The sequence below is a fragment of the Procambarus clarkii genome, unplaced genomic scaffold (genome assembly GCF_040958095.1).
Source record: "Procambarus clarkii isolate CNS0578487 unplaced genomic scaffold, FALCON_Pclarkii_2.0 HiC_scaffold_318, whole genome shotgun sequence".
NCBI lineage: Eukaryota > Metazoa > Arthropoda > Malacostraca > Decapoda > Cambaridae > Procambarus > Procambarus clarkii.
This window is the reverse complement of record NW_027189351.1, coordinates 174378-181848: the sequence shown is the minus strand read 5'-3', so window position 1 is coordinate 181848 and position 7471 is coordinate 174378. Positions and strand designations below refer to the sequence as shown.

At 43.6% G+C, this 7471-nt stretch overlaps 1 non-coding gene across 1 annotated transcript; it reads left to right on the top strand.

The window, feature by feature from the left end:
* The first annotated feature begins 6622 nt into the window (after positions 1–6622).
* LOC138361364 (5S ribosomal RNA) lies at positions 6623–6741 on the top strand. Its single transcript, XR_011226929.1, has one exon. It is a non-coding gene; the product is annotated as a 5S ribosomal RNA (ribosomal RNA).
* Positions 6742–7471: the final 730 nt, after the last annotated feature.

Genomic DNA, 7471 nt, shown 5'->3' with positions numbered 1-7471 from the left:
CGTCTCTGAGGGCACTAAGGCCGTCACCAAGTACACCTCCTCCAAGTAAACGGCTTACTTACTGCCCTGTGGTGGTGGCTTGGCCTCAAACCAACAAACTCGGCTCCATTGGAGCCACACTTTAATTTCTAAAGAGATTGTGAGTGTTAGACACCAATACTATTATAACAAAAACCTCTGTCACTGAAAGCAAATAGCTATAAAATGAGAATATTTATGAAACTGTCTGTGTGTGTTTCTCTCTCTCAGTCTCTGTCTGTCTGTCTGTCTGTCTGTCTGTCTGTCTGTCTGTCTGTCTGTCTCTGTCTTGTCTGTCTGTCTGTCTGTCTGTCTGTCTGTCTGTGTCTCTCTCTCTCTCTCTCTCTCTCTCTCTCTCTCTCTCTCTCTCTCTCTCTCTCTCTCTCTCTCTCTCTCTCTCTCTCTCTCTCTCTCTCTCTCTCTCTCTCTCTCAACACATATAAGCACTCGGTATCTTTTTTTTTTCTAGAGATTAGAGATTCATTGTTATGTTCCACATTAGGATTACTATGCAGGCCACCCTCTTAGGTTTGAAAATGTCAAGAAAACGGTTAATTTAAAATGTCATCTCCTAACTTAACAGATTAAGCCAGAGGACCGAAAACAGAATAAAACAGGACTGGACAGTATATGTCACTTATACAAGCTGCTTTTATTTCTAGTACAGTATGACAATTTTTATTTTGGGGGGGGGGGGGGGGGGGGGGGGGTGATCCTTGACAGTGCATAAGAGCGAAAAGCGACGGCGTTTTGTTTGTAAGAGAACAGGTTGTACTACAAATGATTTGATTTATTGATATCACGTGTATGTATGACACCTAAATTAGTGTATTTGTTTATTTATTTATTTATTTATTATATGTGTAGATGAAGGTTAATTCATATGACTGATGCTAGGAATGTCTGAAATCTCCTTAGAAGGATATTTTGGCCCTGAGAAGGGCCGAGTTTGGTGTATACTAGGGTGGTCGATTTAGCTTATGCACGCTCTCCACGGATACGGCGAGCAAGCTGAATGTCCTTTGGCATGATGGTGACACGCTTGGCGTGGATGGCACAGAGGTTAGTGTCCTCGAAGAGACCGACCAGGTAAGCCTCGGATGCCTCCTGTAAAGCCATGACGGCAGACGACTGGAAGCGAAGATCGGTCTTGAAGTCCTGGGCAATCTCGCGCACCAGACGCTGGAAGGGAAGTTTCCTGATGAGCAACTCGGTGCTCTTCTGGTAACGACGGATCTCACGCAGGGCGACCGTTCCGGGCCTGTAACGGTGAGGCTTCTTCACACCCCCTGTGGCAGGAGCAGACTTGCGTGCTGCCTTGGTGGCCAGCTGCTTACGAGGAGCCTTGCCTCCCGTGGACTTGCGAGCAGTCTGCTTGGTGCGAGCCATGGTGAACAACTGTGGTTTGTGATGGCCGGCGCCGAAAAATTTTTGCTTATATACGCCGTCTCGAGGCGCTTGCTCGAGCGCCATTGGCTGCTCGACTCGCCTACGTCACCCCGTTGCCCCTCCCCTCCTTCCTCTGGCTGCAGCCAACAGGCGGCTCACCTCAATCACTATTATCGCTGATTTTGCTCTATTTTTTGGATTTGTGCAAAAGTCATTTCACAGGGACGTGAAACAGACGAGTAGGCAACTGCAGTTTTGAAAGCGTTGTGAGAAAGCCGTGTCTACTCGACCACAAGCGTAAAGTAAGGGCAGGCAGGAGTTGCAATGCTACTAGTACGTCCGCTTGATGGGATATAGTCGGGAAATCGTGCGGGCAGCACGCAACATACAAGACACCATCATTCATGCAGCAAACATCTCCATTCCTAAAACAGCACACAAACCACATTTCACTTTCACCCCCTCCATTCGCTCCAAACGCCTCTTAGCTTGCTATCACACTAGATTCTTACAAAACATACATCGACATGGACAAATACTATGGGACCTAACAGCATTAAAAAACCATATCCTTAACAGCCTAGATGAAGATCACACAAAACATTGGAAACACCTTATAGAACAAGCAGAACAATACAGAAAACTGACACCTCAAGAATTCTGGAAACGAATCAAACGATTACAAGGATCAACTCACACACCGTTTAAATACCTTCTACATAATAACAACAAAATCACTGATCCTGAAGCAGTTCTCAACATTTTTAAACACCACTGGGAACAAATCTTTCACCCACATCCTCCTGAACCATTTGCACGCCCCAACATTGAAATAGTCGAAGACTGGATACACCAAAATAGACAAGCAACTACACCAGACGACCTCATTCACCTTGAAAATCTCAATTCAAACACTGAACTACAGACTCCCCTAACTCTAGCTGATGTCAAGACAGCTCTCATGGGCACTCGTCGTAGAGCCCCTGGTGCGTCTGGCATTGGACATATCCTTCTTAGACAACTCCCTGCTTCTATCATTACTGCTATCACTAACCTATTCAACGCCTCCCTTGCCTCTGGATACTTTCCACTCAACTTTAAGTCTGCCACAGCCGTTCTTATTCCAAAACCTGGGAAACCCCACACTGACCCAAAGAACTATAGACCCATCAGCCTTCTAGAGACACTTGGCAAAGTCTTTGAAAGGCTGATCAACCAGAGACTTAGAACCCACCTTGAACACAATGACTTACTCACTAACAAACAGTTTGGATTTCGGCCTCACCGGTCCACTCACGACGCCTTAAACATCATGACTAACTACCTCAGTATCAATCAGCACCAAAGACTTAAGACTGCACTCATCACTAAGGACGTTGAGAAGGCCTTTGACACTGTTTGGCATGACGGCTTAAAATTCAAACTATGCAACAACTTTAATCTTCCTCTTATCACCACCAAACTTCTTTCGAACTACTTAGACAATAGGACAATGCGAATTAAGTTCCTCCAACAACACTCTGACTACTTCAACTTACACGCCGGTGTTCCCCAAGGTTCTGTTCTTGCCCCAACACTCTACATCCTATACATAAACGACATTCCTGACCCTGTTCATCACACTTCATTAACCATATGTTATGCTGATGATGTCTCTCACCTTGTCACCAGCAACACCATTGATACACTAACAAACAGAGCACAAACAGAACTTGATGTTGTCACTGAGTGGGAGTACAAATGGCGTATAAAAACCAACTCCAGCAAATCTAAAATCACCTACTTTTTCTGTAAAAGAACTATTCGCCCAATTCCTCTCAAACTCTATTCATACACTCAAAATCCTACTTACATCTCTGTATCTCCCTCCTCCACAGTCCTGGGACTCACATTTGATCGACAACTACTCTTTCACACACACATAACACAGAAACATGCAATAGCTCTTCAAGCCATGAAGAAACTATACAGACTTAGATTTGCAAAACCTGACACAAAAATGCACCTTTACAAAGCACTTATTAGACCTCTCCTAACATACGCTCCACTAGCTCTTTCTCTATCTGCACGCACTAACAAAATAAAACTTCAAAGAATACAGAACAGAGCACTAAGATGGGTACTCAACACCCGATGGCAAGAGTTAAATACCAGTCAAAGTCTCCATGAAAGTACTAACATTCCTGCCCTAAATACCTACTGGAAAACTCTATCAGACAAACAAATCGATAGACTACTCACTCATCATGAACAACACATTGATTTTCTCCTACACACTCTCAGACTACCACGAAACAATCATGACCTCTTCTCTACCATCCATGATCCTCTTCCTAACTCTGTATTTCGTTAAACTTTAGCTCTCAACACCCAGCATCCACTATCATTACATATTCAGCTCTCAACAACCAGCACAAACAATCCGTAAAAAAGTTCAGCCCTGACGCTCTTGAGCCAATCACTGTGATGTTGTGAGTTTGTGATGTCCCGATGTTGTCACTGAAAACACCCGACTGAGTCCCTGCCTCGAAAGCCGCAACCTAACGACACGCAGCTGGGTTTAGCCCTGGCACTTTTTCTCTTACAAATCTTCTTCCTCTCACCCCCCCTTATCTTCTTCTGTCCCCACTTCCAAGCTCGCCCCAATGGGCATCTTCTCCTGTATTATTCTGATTCTGATTCTGGCATTCGTCAATTCGATTCACACAACTACAACACCATGACTGGACGCGGCAAGGGAGGCAAGGGACTCGGAAAGGGTGGCGCCAAGCGTCATCGTAAGGTGCTACGTGACAACATCCAGGGCATCACCAAGCCCGCTATTCGTCGCTTAGCTCGTCGTGGCGGCGTCAAGCGTATTTCGGGTCTCATCTACGAAGAGACCCGTGGCGTCCTGAAGGTGTTCCTCGAGAACGTCATCCGTGATGCTGTAACCTACACGGAACACGCCAAGAGGAAGACCGTCACTGCCATGGACGTGGTGTACGCTCTGAAGCGCCAGGGTCGTACCCTCTACGGATTCGGCGGATAAGAGCTTGGCTAATCCATCGATTCCACCCACCACCACCTCAAAACGGGACCTAATTAGGTCCCTATACTTTTTTATTGAAGGGCTTAATAGACGATAACATAAATTGTTTTGATATCAGCTAGCACATTGGGTCTTATGAAATCTATTTTTTATCCTCGCATGCTTAAAGGGACTCTGATTGGGGAGGGGGGGGGGAAGGTTTGTTACGTTATATACTAGCAGAGCAGGATCATTGGTGGGGGGGGGGGGGTGTGAGGGGGAGAGAGAGAGAGAGAGAGATCTTTCCCAACTCTTCCTTTTTACATGAGTGAGCTACCCGTTTTATTCATTTTATCCTTCTCAGAGCTGTTTTGATAGTATCCAAATGATGGTAAATGAAAAGGGAGGACACGAATATCTACCCAGAATTCAGGACTGGCAATCGATATGCATGTTTGAGTGAGAATCTTTTTCTCTCTCAACTTAGGTATACGTTTATGTCGTACCTAAAAGCGAGAACCACACTATTGGGACAAGTATGCAAGGCCCAATTTTCCTAACAAGCACAGTTAATTTTGTTATTTTCGAACATTTCTTTCCAAATTGGTTTATCCAATTAACAGTATTATATTAAGATCATGAATTGCTGGGTTAGGTTAGGTTAGCTTAGCTTAGGTTAGGTTAGGTTAGCTTAGCTTAGCTTAGCTTGGGTTAGCTTAGGTTAGGTTAGGTTAGCTAAGCTTGGGTTAGCATAGGTTAGGTTAGGTTTGATTACATTTCTATGTTAGATTTAACTCAAATTCAAAACAATTGCCAGTCATTCGGCTTGTTAGTCAACTTGCCTCTAATAGGGGCAATTTGTCTAACAAGACTATTTAGTTTTGTGTGTATATATATATATATATATATATATATATATATATATATATATATATATATATATATATATATATATATATATAATATACAGAGTAAATCTACCCCAAAAGTAATGATTTATTTGTCTACAAAACTAAACTCTTTTTGGAATCATATGAGGCCCCTCCACTGAGGGGGGAGGCCTGGATGTTTATTGTCATGTGTATTCATGCTGCTTGCATGTCGTCGTTTATTTTGCCTTTGTTGTTTTTTTGACAGCTTTCTTTGCCTTGGGTGGTTTGGGAGATTTTGAAGCTCTCTTTATTTTGGGCTTTTTGTTCCCAACAACAAGCTGCTGCTGCTGCTTCTTTTTCAAGGCTGTAGGTGGTTTGTTGCTTGTGGCGGCTTTCTTGGGAGTTACCACGGCCTTCTTTGCTGCTGTAGATGGTTTCTTGGTTGTGGTGGCTTTCTTGGGAGTTAGAACGGCCCTCTTCTCTGCTACGGCCAGCTTGAATGATCCACTAGCTCCACTTCCCTTGGTCTGAACAAGAATGCCGTCAGCCACTGCTTTCTTGAGAAATCTTCGGATGTAAATGGCGATCTTGGCAGCCTCGACTTTGTTGTTGGCAACAACGTACTTCTTGATTGCTTGTAGAGACGAGCCCTTACGGTCTTTGAGTGCTGCGACCGCGGCTAGAACCATTTGACTAGTTTTCGGGTGAGCAACCTGGACGCGAGGTTTCCTGGTGGTGGCCACCACAGCAGCAGCAGCCGCAGCCTTCTTGGTAGGCTTTGCTTCTACCATGATGATGATGATGAACCAACCAAGGTGATGAGAGACGCTCAGACAGTCACGGGGGAATGATGCTGCCGCCGCTTGAGCCGAACCTATTTATGTGCCGGCACGGTACAGAAGCTGCAACCTGGCAACTCGTCCACCAATCACGACGGTTGGTTTTACGGCTCCGAAACCTGGATCCCATATCTTCTCTAAAATAGAAGCATTTGTTCATGTTCTTTGTAAAAGTATCATAAAGCAGGACAGATGAGACAAATATCATAAAAACTGAAGAGCAGATGAGCACACACATGTTTGTATTACAAAAGAAAATCCACAAATTCATTAGAAATTGGCAGGGCAGGCTGAGGAAGTAGGTAGATGTAAAATGTCTGTAAATGGCGAAAGAACATAAACCCAAGACTGAATAAACGATGTTAAATATCCATGCCAAGGAGACAAAAATATGTTAGGATACAATTACCATTAAGACACCACAAGCAGGTCCGTATCCTGCCGCGATGACTTAAAAGAGTTGGTTATTAGCCACAATGTGTAGGCAGTCTCATGCCAACGGCCATACCACGTTGAGAACACCGCTTCTCGTCCGATCAGCGAAGTTAAGCAACGTTGGGTTTGGTTAGTACTTGGATGGGTGACCGCCTGGGAACACCAAATGCTGTTGGCAATAATGTTTTTTGTTTTGTTTTGTTTTGTTTCGTTTGTTTTTGTTTGAATGGCTGGCTCCACGGGAAATTCACGGAGTTGTGTGGAATGAGGCCTGGTAAAATGAATTAATATGTATGTCATGTTTAAAACAAACTCGCTTAATATAGTGTGTGAGGCTTTATACAAAAACAAACAACCAAAACAAAACATGTTGTGTATATATATATATATATATATATATATATATATATATATATATATATATATATATATATATATATATATATATATATATATATAGCTTAATCCGGGTTTGAACTCGCAACTCCAAGAATACGCATCACTTATATACACTTTACCACTGGACCACAGCTGCAGGACACTTGATGCTGAGGTATCAATTTAATGACGTAAATGCCATTTCCACAAATAAATGATAATTTAAAAGTATTTGTATGTACAAATCTTTTCTGTTTAAAAGGCTACAATATCAGTTACTGATATAATTTGTGTTAATGTTTCTATACCCACAGGAAGGCATGTTTTTGCTTATATGTAAGGGGTACGGAGAAGGAATCCACAGACCATCAGTCCCCTTCCCCCCCCCCCCCCCCTCCCCTCCCACCTACTACCACCACCACCACCACCACCACTACTCACCACCACCACCACTACTCACCACCAATCACCACCAATCACCAATCACCACCACCACACCTAACCGAAAACCCCCTAACACATCAACCCTC